Source organism: Ambystoma mexicanum, chromosome 5p (genome assembly GCF_040938575.1).
Source record: "Ambystoma mexicanum isolate Mex_15411 chromosome 5p, UKY_AmexF1_1, whole genome shotgun sequence".
NCBI lineage: Eukaryota > Metazoa > Chordata > Amphibia > Caudata > Ambystomatidae > Ambystoma > Ambystoma mexicanum.
In genome coordinates, this window is record NC_090930.1 from 715,737,603 (window position 1) to 715,751,601 (window position 13,999).

Here is a 13,999-nt window from a genome sequence, read left to right on the forward strand (position 1 = left end):
CAGTCCCCCAATGGACTGGCCTTTGAGGCACCTGCAGGCATTGTGCACTCGGACACCACTGCCCGGCCTTCCCGAGCTGTCCAGCGGTCTCCCTGGTGGTCTAGTGGTTAGGATTCGGCGCTCTCACCGCCGCGGCCCGGGTTCGATTCCCGGTCAGGGAAGAGAGGCTTTTACTGAATGACATTTTTACAGAAATTCAAACAACTGCGTCTCAAAAAATATTTCTTTCAAATGTAGCTTCACTCACAGGCAATAGCGGCGTGACTCCCCTGGCGGTAACTCCAAGCATCTTTTCAGCATGGTCCCTTACCGGAAGCTGTCGCCGCTAGAAGTGGGCCTGTGCCCCAAAAAGGAAGCTTTCTTTCTTCCAAAGCTGTAGAGAAAATATTAGTCCTGTCGCCCTGCCAAAGCCGAGCTCGCCCACCATCCCTAGCCTCATCAGACCAAGACCTTGCCCGGGACCCTGGGGCAGAGGGCTGCAGAAATGGTTGCGTACCGGTTTGGAGGAGAAAAGCAGGGGAGGGAGGGGTCGTAGCTGCTTGATTTGCATACAGAGCTGTGGTCTGCTGGGAAAGTGCAGCCTTTGGAGCTTGGCAAAGGCTTCGCAAGGGGCCCGAGCATTGCCCTCGCCCCGTTTGTTGACAGGTTCTCCTTCTATGGGCTGAAGGGCCCTGTAGCCTGATTTGAGGTTGGACGCTCTATTATTCACAGGGGTGTACCGGGCCTAGACGGTGACTGGCTGACCCGTCAGGGCATCGCCCGTTTGGAAGCCCGTTTCGGAAGCGGAGGCGGGAATCCCTGCCCAATTTTCTTTTGGGGTGGTAGGGCTGTTGGCGGGGTTGCACAAGCTCTGCCAACTTTGGCGGCTTAAGCTTGGGATGCGAGGGACATGGTACAAAAATGCAAAGGTTTTCCAGGAAAAGAGTCTACGGGCAACGATTCCTTGTTGCTCTTTTCAGGTGAACTCAAGCCTCAGGGCTTTGAGGTAGGGGCACTGCCTACAGACAGCAGGAAAGGGCTTGTGCGAAGCTGCTGCCGCATTTAGGTAAGAAGAGTAAAAACCTGTACCAGGAGTGGGGCTCGAACCCACGCGGACACTTGTCCATTGGATCTTAAGTCCAACGCCTTAACCACTCGGCCATCCTGGTGAGCTGCTGCAAAGGGCTTCGAATTGAATCTTTGCTGTTTCAGCAGCAGGCGAACAAGTGGAAAACCAGCCCAGAGTGCCCCCTGCAGGAGGTTGGATGGAATTGGCTTGCGAGCGGCAAACGTCTCTCACTTAACAGCATTACAATAGCCTCCAGCTGACTGCAAGTACGGTTGCGGAAACCTCCCGGGTGCTGCAGTCGTTTCCCCGGTGGCCTAGTGGTGAGGATTTGGTGCTTTCACTGCCACGGGCCTGGCTTCGAGTCCCCGACCAGAGTGTGTGCTTTGAGTAAAGGTGGTCTAGGGCAGTCCAGAGGCAGGCTGAGCCTCGAAGGCTGGTGCAGGCCTTGGTGTGCGAGCCCGAAAAAAGGGCAGCTCCTATGTCATCCCTTCTTGCCCTCCGGCACTTGCTGTACAAGCAAAGCCCCCTTTGAACTCTGCATGGTAACCCTGCTGTGTCTCGCAGGCAATCATGGCCTGCCGCCTTTTAATAAACGTGCTCTCCCACGAAGCAGTTCTCCTAAGGAGGGTTAGTTGTGAGTGTGCATCTTCAGCGGCAGCCTCTAGGGGGAGCTTCAGCACTGACCCACAAAAGCTCATAGCGAGGAAGGCTGTCCTTTCAGGAGAGCAAGACAGGAATATCAGCGCTTGGAAGTGAAAGCGCAAACGTTCCCAAAGTGATGCTGTCTTCAATCTCTAAGCTCCCCTTTTCGCAGACCATCACAAGTGTTTTTGTTTTCTTTCTTTCTTTCTTTCTTTATTTCTTTATTTATTTATTTATTAGCAGAAACGGCCCCCGAAGACCTGCAGGCACTGGTGCCCATTGTAGCAGAGGCCCTCAGCCTTTGGACTCGGACGCCACCATCTGAGCGACACGCAACGGGGTGCACCCACCGTCCCTGGTGGTCTAGTGGTTAGGATTCGGCGCTCTCACCGCCGCGGCCCGGGTTCGATTCCCGGTCAGGGAAGGAGCTCTTTTAACAACTGACATTTTTATTTACAGCAATGCAGTTAACTGGCGACCGGAAATCTTGCTCCCAGATGCAGATTTGCGTGCACAAAATGGAGGAAGTGCCCTCAGCGCGACGCAAAACGTGTTTATGGCAGAGTCCCATTCATTCTCCTGTCGCTGCGGAAAGACTGCCCTTGACGCAAAAAAGGGAGCTTCCTTTTTCACCGCTGGAGAGAACCTATCTGCTCGGCCCTCCCCCTCTCTTCCCAGTCCCCCAATGGACTGGCCTTTGAGGCACCTGCAGGCATTGTGCACTCGGACACCACTGCCAGGCCTTCCCGAGCTGTCCAGCGGTCTCCCTGGTGGTCTAGTGGTTAGGATTCGGCGCTCTCATCTCCGCGGCCCGGGTTCGATTCCCGGTCAGGGAAGAGAGGCTTTTACTGAATGACATTTTTACAGAAATTCAAACAACTGCGTCTCAAAAAATATTTCTTTCAAATGTAGCTTCACTCACAGGCAATAGCGGCGTGGCTCCCCTGGCGGTAACTCCAAGCATCTTTTCAGCATGGTCCCTTACCGGAAGCTGTCGCCGCTAGAAGTGGGCCTGTGCCCCAAAAAGGAAGCTTTCTTTCTTCCAAAGCTGTAGAGAAAATATTAGTCCTGTCGCCCTGCCAAAGCCGAGCTCGCCCACCATCCCTAGCCTCATCAGACCAAGACCTTGCCCGGGACCCTGGGGCAGAGGGCTGCAGAAATGGTTGCGTACCGGTTTGGAGGAGAAAAGCAGGGGAGGGAGGGGTCGTAGCTGCTTGATTTGCATACAGAGCTGTGGTCTGCTGGGAAAGTGCAGCCTTTGGAGCTTGGCAAAGGCTTCGCAAGGGGCCCGAGCATTGCCCTCGCCCCGTTTGTTGACAGGTTCTCCTTCTATGGGCTGAAGGGCCCTGTAGCCTGATTTGAGGTTGGACGCTCTATTATTCACAGGGGTGTACCGGGCCTAGACGGTGACTGGCTGACCCGTCAGGGCATCGCCCGTTTGGAAGCCCGTTTCGGAAGCGGAGGCGGGAATCCCTGCCCAATTTTCTTTTGGGGTGGTAGGGCTGTTGGCGGGGTTGCACAAGCTCTGCCAACTTTGGCGGCTTAAGCTTGGGATGCGAGGGACATGGTACAAAAATGCAAAGGTTTTCCAGGAAAAGAGTCTACGGGCAACGATTCCTTGTTGCTCTTTTCAGGTGAACTCAAGCCTCAGGGCTTTGAGGTAGGGGCACTGCCTACAGACAGCAGGAAAGGGCTTGTGCGAAGCTGCTGCCGCATTTAGGTAAGAAGAGTAAAAACCTGTACCAGGAGTGGGGCTCGAACCCACGCGGACACTTGTCCATTGGATCTTAAGTCCAACGCCTTAACCACTCGGCCATCCTGGTGAGCTGCTGCAAAGGGCTTCGAATTGAATCTTTGCTGTTTCAGCAGCAGGCGAACAAGTGGAAAACCAGCCCAGAGTGCCCCCTGCAGGAGGTTGGATGGAATTGGCTTGCGAGCGGCAAACGTCTCTCACTTAACAGCATTACAATAGCCTCCAGCTGACTGCAAGTACGGTTGCGGAAACCTCCCGGGTGCTGCAGTCGTTTCCCCGGTGGCCTAGTGGTGAGGATTTGGTGCTTTCACTGCCACGGGCCTGGCTTCGAGTCCCCGACCAGAGTGTGTGCTTTGAGTAAAGGTGGTCTAGGGCAGTCCAGAGGCAGGCTGAGCCTCGAAGGCTGGTGCAGGCCTTGGTGTGCGAGCCCGAAAAAAGGGCAGCTCCTATGTCATCCCTTCTTGCCCTCCGGCACTTGCTGTACAAGCAAAGCCCCCTTTGAACTCTGCATGGTAACCCTGCTGTGTCTCGCAGGCAATCATGGCCTGCCGCCTTTTAATAAACGTGCTCTCCCACGAAGCAGTTCTCCTAAGGAGGGTTAGTTGTGAGTGTGCATCTTCAGCGGCAGCCTCTAGGGGGAGCTTCAGCACTGACCCACAAAAGCTCATAGCGAGGAAGGCTGTCCTTTCAGGAGAGCAAGACAGGAATATCAGCGCTTGGAAGTGAAAGCGCAAACGTTCCCAAAGTGATGCTGTCTTCAATCTCTAAGCTCCCCTTTTCGCAGACCATCACAAGTGTTTTTGTTTTCTTTCTTTCTTTCTTTCTTTATTTCTTTATTTATTTATTTATTAGCAGAAACGGCCCCCGAAGACCTGCAGGCACTGGTGCCCATTGTAGCAGAGGCCCTCAGCCTTTGGACTCGGACGCCACCATCTGAGCGACACGCAACGGGGTGCACCCACCGTCCCTGGTGGTCTAGTGGTTAGGATTCACCGCCGCGGCCCGGGTTCGATTCCCGGTCAGGGAAGGAGCTCTTTTAACAACTGACATTTTTATTTACAGCAATGCAGTTAACTGGCGACCGGAAATCTTGCTCCCAGATGCAGATTTGCGTGCACAAAATGGAGGAAGTGCCCTCAGCGCGACGCAAAACGTGTTTATGGCAGAGTCCCATTCATTCTCCTGTCGCTGCGGAAAGACTGCCCTTGACGCAAAAAAGGCAGCTTCCTTTTTCACCGCTGGAGAGAACCTATCTGCTCGGCCCTCCCCCTCTCTTCCCAGTCCCCCAATGGACTGGCCTTTGAGGCACCTGCAGGCATTGTGCACTCGGACACCACTGCCCGGCCTTCCCGAGCTGTCCAGCGGTCTCCCTTGTGGTCTAGTGGTTAGGATTCGGCGCTCTCACCGCCGCGGCCCGGGTTCGACTCCCGGTCAGGGAAGAGAGGCTTTTACTGAATGACATTTTTACAGAAATTCAAACAACTGCGTCTCAAAAAATATTTCTTTCAAATGTAGCTTCACTCACAGGCAATAGCGGCGTGGCTCCCCTGGCGGTAACTCCAAGCATCTTTTCAGCATGGTCCCTTACCGGAAGCTGTCGCCGCTAGAAGTGGGCCTGTGCCCCAAAAAGGAAGCTTTCTTTCTTCCAAAGCTGTAGAGAAAATATTAGTCCTGTCGCCCTGCCAAAGCCGAGCTCGCCCACCATCCCTAGCCTCATCAGACCAAGACCTTGCCCGGGACCCTGGGGCAGAGGGCTGCAGAAATGGTTGCGTACCGGTTTGGAGGAGAAAAGCAGGGGAGGGAGGGGTCGTAGCTGCTTGATTTGCATACAGAGCTGTGGTCTGCTGGGAAAGTGCAGCCTTTGGAGCTTGGCAAAGGCTTCGCAAGGGGCCCGAGCATTGCCCTCGCCCCGTTTGTTGACAGGTTCTCCTTCTATGGGCTGAAGGGCCCTGTAGCCTGATTTGAGGTTGGACGCTCTATTATTCACAGGGGTGTACCGGGCCTAGACGGTGACTGGCTGACCCGTCAGGGCATCGCCCGTTTGGAAGCCCGTTTCGGAAGCGGAGGCGGGAATCCCTGCCCAATTTTCTTTTGGGGTGGTAGGGCTGTTGGCGGGGTTGCACAAGCTCTGCCAACTTTGGCGGCTTAAGCTTGGGATGCGAGGGACATGGTACAAAAATGCAAAGGTTTTCCAGGAAAAGAGTCTACGGGCAACGATTCCTTGTTGCTCTTTTCAGGTGAACTCAAGCCTCAGGGCTTTGAGGTAGGGGCACTGCCTACAGACAGCAGGAAAGGGCTTGTGCGAAGCTGCTGCCGCATTTAGGTAAGAAGAGTAAAAACCTGTACCAGGAGTGGGGCTCGAACCCACGCGGACACTTGTCCATTGGATCTTAAGTCCAACGCCTTAACCACTCGGCCATCCTGGTGAGCTGCTGCAAAGGGCTTCGAATTGAATCTTTGCTGTTTCAGCAGCAGGCGAACAAGTGGAAAACCAGCCCAGAGTGCCCCCTGCAGGAGGTTGGATGGAATTGGCTTGCGAGCGGCAAACGTCTCTCACTTAACAGCATTACAATAGCCTCCAGCTGACTGCAAGTACGGTTGCGGAAACCTCCCGGGTGCTGCAGTCGTTTCCCCGGTGGCCTAGTGGTGAGGATTTGGTGCTTTCACTGCCACGGGCCTGGCTTCGAGTCCCCGACCAGAGTGTGTGCTTTGAGTAAAGGTGGTCTAGGGCAGTACAGAGGCAGGCTGAGCCTCGAAGGCTGGTGCAGGCCTTGGTGTGCGAGCCCGAAAAAAGGGCAGCTCCTATGTCATCCCTTCTTGCCCTCCGGCACTTGCTGTACAAGCAAAGCCCCCTTTGAACTCTGCATGGTAACCCTGCTGTGTCTCGCAGGCAATCATGGCCTGCCGCCTTTTAATAAACGTGCTCTCCCACGAAGCAGTTCTCCTAAGGAGGGTTAGTTGTGAGTGTGCATCTTCAGCGGCAGCCTCTAGGGGGAGCTTCAGCACTGACCCACAAAAGCTCATAGCGAGGAAGGCTGTCCTTTCAGGAGAGCAAGACAGGAATATCAGCGCTTGGAAGTGAAAGCGCAAACGTTCCCAAAGTGATGCTGTCTTCAATCTCTAAGCTCCCCTTTTCGCAGACCATCACAAGTGTTTTTGTTTTCTTTCTTTCTTTCTTTATTTCTTTATTTATTAGCAGAAACGGCCCCCGAAGACCTGCAGGCACTGGTGCCCATTGTAGCAGAGGCCCTCAGCCTTTGGACTCGGACGCCACCATCTGAGCGACACGCAACGGGGTGCACCCACCGTCCCTGGTGGTCTAGTGGTTAGGATTCGGCGCTCTCACCGCGATTCCCGGTCAGGGAAGGAGCTCTTTTAACAACTGACATTTTTATTTACAGCAATGCAGTTAACTGGCGACCGGAAATCTTGCTCCCAGATGCAGATTTGCGTGCACAAAATGGAGGAAGTGCCCTCAGCGCGACGCAAAACGTGTTTATGGCAGAGTCCCATTCATTCTCCTGTCGCTGCGGAAAGACTGCCCTTGACGCAAAAAAGGCAGCTTCCTTTTTCACCGCTGGAGAGAACCTATCTGCTCGGCCCTCCCCCTCTCTTCCCAGTCCCCCAATGGACTGGCCTTTGAGGCACCTGCAGGCATTGTGCACTCGGACACCACTGCCCGGCCTTCCCGAGTTGTCCAGCGGTCTCCCTGGTGGTCTAGTGGTTAGGATTCGGCGCTCTCACCGCCGCGGCCCGGGTTCGATTCCCGGTCAGGGAAGAGAGGCTTTTACTGAATGACATTTTTACAGAAATTCAAACAACTGCGTATCAAAAAATATTTCTTTCAAATGTAGCTTCACTCACAGGCAATAGCGGCGTGGCTCCCCTGGCGGTAACTCCAAGCATCTTTTCAGCATGGTCCCTTACCGGAAGCTGTCGCCGCTAGAAGTGGGCCTGTGCCCCAAAAAGGAAGCTTTCTTTCTTCCAAAGCTGTAGAGAAAATATTAGTCCTGTCGCCCTGCCAAAGCCGAGCTCGCCCACCATCCCTAGCCTCATCAGACCAAGACCTTGCCCGGGACCCTGGGGCAGAGGGCTGCAGAAATGGTTGCGTACCGGTTTGGAGGAGAAAAGCAGGGGAGGGAGGGGTCGTAGCTGCTTGATTTGCATACAGAGCTGTGGTCTGCTGGGAAAGTGCAGCCTTTGGAGCTTGGCAAAGGCTTCGCAAGGGGCCCGAGCATTGCCCTCGCCCCGTTTGTTGACAGGTTCTCCTTCTATGGGCTGAAGGGCCCTGTAGCCTGATTTGAGGTTGGACGCTCTATTATTCACAGGGGTGTACCGGGCCTAGACGGTGACTGGCTGACCCGTCAGGGCATCGCCCGTTTGGAAGCCCGTTTCGGAAGCGGAGGCGGGAATCCCTGCCCAATTTTCTTTTGGGGTGGTAGGGCTGTTGGCGGGGTTGCACAAGCTCTGCCAACTTTGGCGGCTTAAGCTTGGGATGCGAGGGACATGGTACAAAAATGCAAAGGTTTTCCAGGAAAAGAGTCTACGGGCAACGATTCCTTGTTGCTCTTTTCAGGTGAACTCAAGCCTCAGGGCTTTGAGGTAGGGGCACTGCCTACAGACAGCAGGAAAGGGCTTGTGCGAAGCTGCTGCCGCATTTAGGTAAGAAGAGTAAAAACCTGTACCAGGAGTGGGGCTCGAACCCACGCGGACACTTGTCCATTGGATCTTAAGTCCAACGCCTTAACCACTCGGCCATCCTGGTGAGCTGCTGCAAAGGGCTTCGAATTGAATCTTTGCTGTTTCAGCAGCAGGCGAACAAGTGGAAAACCAGCCCAGAGTGCCCCCTGCAGGAGGTTGGATGGAATTGGCTTGCGAGCGGCAAACGTCTCTCACTTAACAGCATTACAATAGCCTCCAGCTGACTGCAAGTACGGTTGCGGAAACCTCCCGGGTGCTGCAGTCGTTTCCCCGGTGGCCTAGTGGTGAGGATTTGGTGCTTTCACTGCCACGGGCCTGGCTTCGAGTCCCCGACCAGAGTGTGTGCTTTGAGTAAAGGTGGTCTAGGGCAGTCCAGAGGCAGGCTGAGCCTCGAAGGCTGGTGCAGGCCTTGGTGTGCGAGCCCGAAAAAAGGGCAGCTCCTATGTCATCCCTTCTTGCCCTCCGGCACTTGCTGTACAAGCAAAGCCCCCTTTGAACTCTGCATGGTAACCCTGCTGTGTCTCGCAGGCAATCATGGCCTGCCGCCTTTTAATAAACGTGCTCTCCCACGAAGCAGTTCTCCTAAGGAGGGTTAGTTGTGAGTGTGCATCTTCAGCGGCAGCCTCTAGGGGGAGCTTCAGCACTGACCCACAAAAGCTCATAGCGAGGAAGGCTGTCCTTTCAGGAGAGCAAGACAGGAATATCAGCGCTTGGAAGTGAAAGCGCAAACGTTCCCAAAGTGATGCTGTCTTCAATCTCTAAGCTCCCCTTTTCGCAGACCATCACAAGTGTTTTTGTTTTCTTTCTTTCTTTCTTTCTTTATTTCTTTATTTATTTATTTATTAGCAGAAACGGCCCCCGAAGACCTGCAGGCACTGGTGCCCATTGTAGCAGAGGCCCTCAGCCTTTGGACTCGGACGCCACCATCTGAGCGACACGCAACGGGGTGCACCCACCGTCCCTGGTGGTCTAGTGGTTAGGATTCGGCGCTCTCACCGCCGCGGCCCGGGTTCGATTCCCGGTCAGGGAAGGAGCTCTTTTAACAACTGACATTTTTATTTACAGCAATGCAGTTAACTGGCGACCGGAAATCTTGCTCCCAGATGCAGATTTGCGTGCACAAAATGGAGGAAGTGCCCTCAGCGCGACGCAAAACGTGTTTATGGCAGAGTCCCATTCATTCTCCTGTCGCTGCGGAAAGACTGCCCTTGACGCAAAAAAGGCAGCTTCCTTTTTCACCGCTGGAGAGAACCTATCTGCTCGGCCCTCCCCCTCTCTTCCCAGTCCCCCAATGGACTGGCCTTTGAGGCACCTGCAGGCATTGTGCACTCGGACACCACTGCCAGGCCTTCCCGAGCTGTCCAGCGGTCTCCCTGGTGGTCTAGTGGTTAGGATTCGGCGCTCTCATCGCCGCGGCCCGGGTTCGATTCCCGGTCAGGGAAGAGAGGCTTTTACTGAATGACATTTTTACAGAAATTCAAACAACTGCGTCTCAAAAAATATTTCTTTCAAATGTAGCTTCACTCACAGGCAATAGCGGCGTGGCTCCCCTGGCGGTAACTCCAAGCATCTTTTCAGCATGGTCCCTTACCGGAAGCTGTCGCCGCTAGAAGTGGGCCTGTGCCCCAAAAAGGAAGCTTTCTTTCTTCCAAAGCTGTAGAGAAAATATTAGTCCTGTCGCCCTGCCAAAGCCGAGCTCGCCCACCATCCCTAGCCTCATCAGACCAAGACCTTGCCCGGGACCCTGGGGCAGAGGGCTGCAGAAATGGTTGCGTACCGGTTTGGAGGAGAAAAGCAGGGGAGGGAGGGGTCGTAGCTGCTTGATTTGCATACAGAGCTGTGGTCTGCTGGGAAAGTGCAGCCTTTGGAGCTTGGCAAAGGCTTCGCAAGGGGCCCGAGCATTGCCCTCGCCCCGTTTGTTGACAGGTTCTCCTTCTATGGGCTGAAGGGCCCTGTAGCCTGATTTGAGGTTGGACGCTCTATTATTCACAGGGGTGTACCGGGCCTAGACGGTGACTGGCTGACCCGTCAGGGCATCGCCCGTTTGGAAGCCCGTTTCGGAAGCGGAGGCGGGAATCCCTGCCCAATTTTCTTTTGGGGTGGTAGGGCTGTTGGCGGGGTTGCACAAGCTCTGCCAACTTTGGCGGCTTAAGCTTGGGATGCGAGGGACATGGTACAAAAATGCAAAGGTTTTCCAGGAAAAGAGTCTACGGGCAACGATTCCTTGTTGCTCTTTTCAGGTGAACTCAAGCCTCAGGGCTTTGAGGTAGGGGCACTGCCTACAGACAGCAGGAAAGGGCTTGTGCGAAGCTGCTGCCGCATTTAGGTAAGAAGAGTAAAAACCTGTACCAGGAGTGGGGCTCGAACCCACGCGGACACTTGTCCATTGGATCTTAAGTCCAACGCCTTAACCACTCGGCCATCCTGGTGAGCTGCTGCAAAGGGCTTCGAATTGAATCTTTGCTGTTTCAGCAGCAGGCGAACAAGTGGAAAACCAGCCCAGAGTGCCCCCTGCAGGAGGTTGGATGGAATTGGCTTGCGAGCGGCAAACGTCTCTCACTTAACAGCATTACAATAGCCTCCAGCTGACTGCAAGTACGGTTGCGGAAACCTCCCGGGTGCTGCAGTCGTTTCCCCGGTGGCCTAGTGGTGAGGATTTGGTGCTTTCACTGCCACGGGCCTGGCTTCGAGTCCCCGACCAGAGTGTGTGCTTTGAGTAAAGGTGGTCTAGGGCAGTCCAGAGGCAGGCTGAGCCTCGAAGGCTGGTGCAGGCCTTGGTGTGCGAGCCCGAAAAAAGGGCAGCTCCTATGTCATCCCTTCTTGCCCTCCGGCACTTGCTGTACAAGCAAAGCCCCCTTTGAACTCTGCATGGTAACCCTGCTGTGTCTCGCAGGCAATCATGGCCTGCCGCCTTTTAATAAACGTGCTCTCCCACGAAGCAGTTCTCCTAAGGAGGGTTAGTTGTGAGTGTGCATCTTCAGCGGCAGCCTCTAGGGGGAGCTTCAGCACTGACCCACAAAAGCTCATAGCGAGGAAGGCTGTCCTTTCAGGAGAGCAAGACAGGAATATCAGCGCTTGGAAGTGAAAGCGCAAACGTTCCCAAAGTGATGGTCTTCAATCTCTAAGCTCCCCTTTTCGCAGACCATCACAAGTGTTTTTGTTTTCTTTCTTTCTTTCTTTCTTTATTTCTTTATTTATTTATTTATTAGCAGAAACGGCCCCCGAAGACCTGCAGGCACTGGTGCCCATTGTAGCAGAGGCCCTCAGCCTTTGGACTCGGACGCCACCATCTGAGCGACACGCAACGGGGTGCACCCACCGTCCCTGGTGGTCTAGTGGTTAGGATTCACCGCCGCGGCCCGGGTTCGATTCCCGGTCAGGGAAGGAGCTCTTTTAACAACTGACATTTTTATTTACAGCAATGCAGTTAACTGGCGACCGGAAATCTTGCTCCCAGATGCAGATTTGCGTGCACAAAATGGAGGAAGTGCCCTCAGCGCGACGCAAAACGTGTTTATGGCAGAGTCCCATTCATTCTCCTGTCGCTGCGGAAAGACTGCCCTTGACGCAAAAAAGGCAGCTTCCTTTTTCACCGCTGGAGAGAACCTATCTGCTCGGCCCTCCCCCTCTCTTCCCAGTCCCCCAATGGACTGGCCTTTGAGGCACCTGCAGGCATTGTGCACTCGGACACCACTGCCAGGCCTTCCCGAGCTGTCCAGCGGTCTCCCTGGTGGTCTAGTGGTTAGGATTCGGCGCTCTCATCGCCGCGGCCCGGGTTCGATTCCCGGTCAGGGAAGAGAGGCTTTTACTGAATGACATTTTTACAGAAATTCAAACAACTGCGTCTCAAAAAATATTTCTTTCAAATGTAGCTTCACTCACAGGCAATAGCGGCGTGGCTCCCCTGGCGGTAACTCCAAGCATCTTTTCAGCATGGTCCCTTACCGGAAGCTGTCGCCGCTAGAAGTGGGCCTGTGCCCCAAAAAGGAAGCTTTCTTTCTTCCAAAGCTGTAGAGAAAATATTAGTCCTGTCGCCCTGCCAAAGCCGAGCTCGCCCACCATCCCTAGCCTCATCAGACCAAGACCTTGCCCGGGACCCTGGGGCAGAGGGCTGCAGAAATGGTTGCGTACCGGTTTGGAGGAGAAAAGCAGGGGAGGGAGGGGTCGTAGCTGCTTGATTTGCATACAGAGCTGTGGTCTGCTGGGAAAGTGCAGCCTTTGGAGCTTGGCAAAGGCTTCGCAAGGGGCCCGAGCATTGCCCTCGCCCCGTTTGTTGACAGGTTCTCCTTCTATGGGCTGAAGGGCCCTGTAGCCTGATTTGAGGTTGGACGCTCTATTATTCACAGGGGTGTACCGGGCCTAGACGGTGACTGGCTGACCCGTCAGGGCATCGCCCGTTTGGAAGCCCGTTTCGGAAGCGGAGGCGGGAATCCCTGCCCAATTTTCTTTTGGGGTGGTAGGGCTGTTGGCGGGGTTGCACAAGCTCTGCCAACTTTGGCGGCTTAAGCTTGGGATGCGAGGGACATGGTACAAAAATGCAAAGGTTTTCCAGGAAAAGAGTCTACGGGCAACGATTCCTTGTTGCTCTTTTCAGGTGAACTCAAGCCTCAGGGCTTTGAGGTAGGGGCACTGCCTACAGACAGCAGGAAAGGGCTTGTGCGAAGCTGCTGCCGCATTTAGGTAAGAAGAGTAAAAACCTGTACCAGGAGTGGGGCTCGAACCCACGCGGACACTTGTCCATTGGATCTTAAGTCCAACGCCTTAACCACTCGGCCATCCTGGTGAGCTGCTGCAAAGGGCTTCGAATTGAATCTTTGCTGTTTCAGCAGCAGGCGAACAAGTGGAAAACCAGCCCAGAGTGCCCCCTGCAGGAGGTTGGATGGAATTGGCTTGCGAGCGGCAAACGTCTCTCACTTAACAGCATTACAATAGCCTCCAGCTGACTGCAAGTACGGTTGCGGAAACCTCCCGGGTGCTGCAGTCGTTTCCCCGGTGGCCTAGTGGTGAGGATTTGGTGCTTTCACTGCCACGGGCCTGGCTTCGAGTCCCCGACCAGAGTGTGTGCTTTGAGTAAAGGTGGTCTAGGGCAGTCCAGAGGCAGGCTGAGCCTCGAAGGCTGGTGCAGGCCTTGGTGTGCGAGCCCGAAAAAAGGGCAGCTCCTATGTCATCCCTTCTTGCCCTCCGGCACTTGCTGTACAAGCAAAGCCCCCTTTGAACTCTGCATGGTAACCCTGCTGTGTCTCGCAGGCAATCATGGCCTGCCGCCTTTTAATAAACGTGCTCTCCCACGAAGCAGTTCTCCTAAGGAGGGTTAGTTGTGAGTGTGCATCTTCAGCGGCAGCCTCTAGGGGGAGCTTCAGCACTGACCCACAAAAGCTCATAGCGAGGAAGGCTGTCCTTTCAGGAGAGCAAGACAGGAATATCAGCGCTTGGAAGTGAAAGCGCAAACGTTCCCAAAGTGATGCTGTCTTCAATCTCTAAGCTCCCCTTTTCGCAGACCATCACAAGTGTTTTTGTTTTCTTTCTTTCTTTCTTTCTTTATTTCTTTATTTATTTATTTATTTATTTATTAGCAGAAACGGCCCCCGAAGACCTGCAGGCACTGGTGCCCATTGTAGCAGAGGCCCTCAGCCTTTGGACTCGGACGCCACCATCTGAGCGACACGCAACGGGGTGCACCCACCGTCCCTGGTGGTCTAGTGGTTAGGATTCACCGCCGCGGCCCGGGTTCGATTCCCGGTCAGGGAAGGAGCTCTTTTAACAACTGACATTTTTATTTACAGCAATGCAGTTAACTGGCGACCGGAAATCTTGCTCCCAGATGCAGATTTGCGTGCACAAAATGGAGGAAGTGC

The 13,999-nt window shown here is 54.4% G+C and overlaps 14 non-coding genes across 14 annotated transcripts; 8 read left to right on the forward strand and 6 right to left on the reverse strand.

The window, feature by feature from the left end:
- Positions 1 to 89: 89 nt before the first annotated feature.
- TRNAE-CUC (transfer RNA glutamic acid (anticodon CUC)) lies at positions 90 to 161 on the forward strand. The gene has a single exon. It is a non-coding gene; the product is annotated as a tRNA-Glu (tRNA).
- Positions 162 to 1,065: 904 nt separating this feature from the next.
- TRNAL-UAA (transfer RNA leucine (anticodon UAA)) lies at positions 1,066 to 1,148 on the reverse strand. Its single transcript has one exon. It is a non-coding gene; the product is annotated as a tRNA-Leu (tRNA).
- An 894-nt stretch (positions 1,149 to 2,042) lies between these two features.
- Positions 2,043 to 2,114, forward strand: TRNAE-CUC (transfer RNA glutamic acid (anticodon CUC)). Its single transcript has one exon. It is a non-coding gene; the product is annotated as a tRNA-Glu (tRNA).
- A 340-nt stretch (positions 2,115 to 2,454) lies between these two features.
- Positions 2,455 to 2,526, forward strand: TRNAE-CUC (transfer RNA glutamic acid (anticodon CUC)). The gene has a single exon. It is a non-coding gene; the product is annotated as a tRNA-Glu (tRNA).
- A 904-nt stretch (positions 2,527 to 3,430) lies between these two features.
- Positions 3,431 to 3,513, reverse strand: TRNAL-UAA (transfer RNA leucine (anticodon UAA)). Its single transcript has one exon. It is a non-coding gene; the product is annotated as a tRNA-Leu (tRNA).
- A 1,297-nt stretch (positions 3,514 to 4,810) lies between these two features.
- TRNAE-CUC (transfer RNA glutamic acid (anticodon CUC)) lies at positions 4,811 to 4,882 on the forward strand. Its single transcript has one exon. It is a non-coding gene; the product is annotated as a tRNA-Glu (tRNA).
- Positions 4,883 to 5,786: 904 nt separating this feature from the next.
- Positions 5,787 to 5,869, reverse strand: TRNAL-UAA (transfer RNA leucine (anticodon UAA)). Its single transcript has one exon. It is a non-coding gene; the product is annotated as a tRNA-Leu (tRNA).
- Positions 5,870 to 7,149: 1,280 nt separating this feature from the next.
- TRNAE-CUC (transfer RNA glutamic acid (anticodon CUC)) lies at positions 7,150 to 7,221 on the forward strand. The gene has a single exon. It is a non-coding gene; the product is annotated as a tRNA-Glu (tRNA).
- A 904-nt stretch (positions 7,222 to 8,125) lies between these two features.
- Positions 8,126 to 8,208, reverse strand: TRNAL-UAA (transfer RNA leucine (anticodon UAA)). Its single transcript has one exon. It is a non-coding gene; the product is annotated as a tRNA-Leu (tRNA).
- An 894-nt stretch (positions 8,209 to 9,102) lies between these two features.
- TRNAE-CUC (transfer RNA glutamic acid (anticodon CUC)) lies at positions 9,103 to 9,174 on the forward strand. Its single transcript has one exon. It is a non-coding gene; the product is annotated as a tRNA-Glu (tRNA).
- A 340-nt stretch (positions 9,175 to 9,514) lies between these two features.
- TRNAE-CUC (transfer RNA glutamic acid (anticodon CUC)) lies at positions 9,515 to 9,586 on the forward strand. Its single transcript has one exon. It is a non-coding gene; the product is annotated as a tRNA-Glu (tRNA).
- Positions 9,587 to 10,490: 904 nt separating this feature from the next.
- On the reverse strand, positions 10,491 to 10,573 carry TRNAL-UAA (transfer RNA leucine (anticodon UAA)). The gene has a single exon. It is a non-coding gene; the product is annotated as a tRNA-Leu (tRNA).
- Positions 10,574 to 11,868: 1,295 nt separating this feature from the next.
- TRNAE-CUC (transfer RNA glutamic acid (anticodon CUC)) lies at positions 11,869 to 11,940 on the forward strand. The gene has a single exon. It is a non-coding gene; the product is annotated as a tRNA-Glu (tRNA).
- A 904-nt stretch (positions 11,941 to 12,844) lies between these two features.
- Positions 12,845 to 12,927, reverse strand: TRNAL-UAA (transfer RNA leucine (anticodon UAA)). The gene has a single exon. It is a non-coding gene; the product is annotated as a tRNA-Leu (tRNA).
- Positions 12,928 to 13,999: the final 1,072 nt, after the last annotated feature.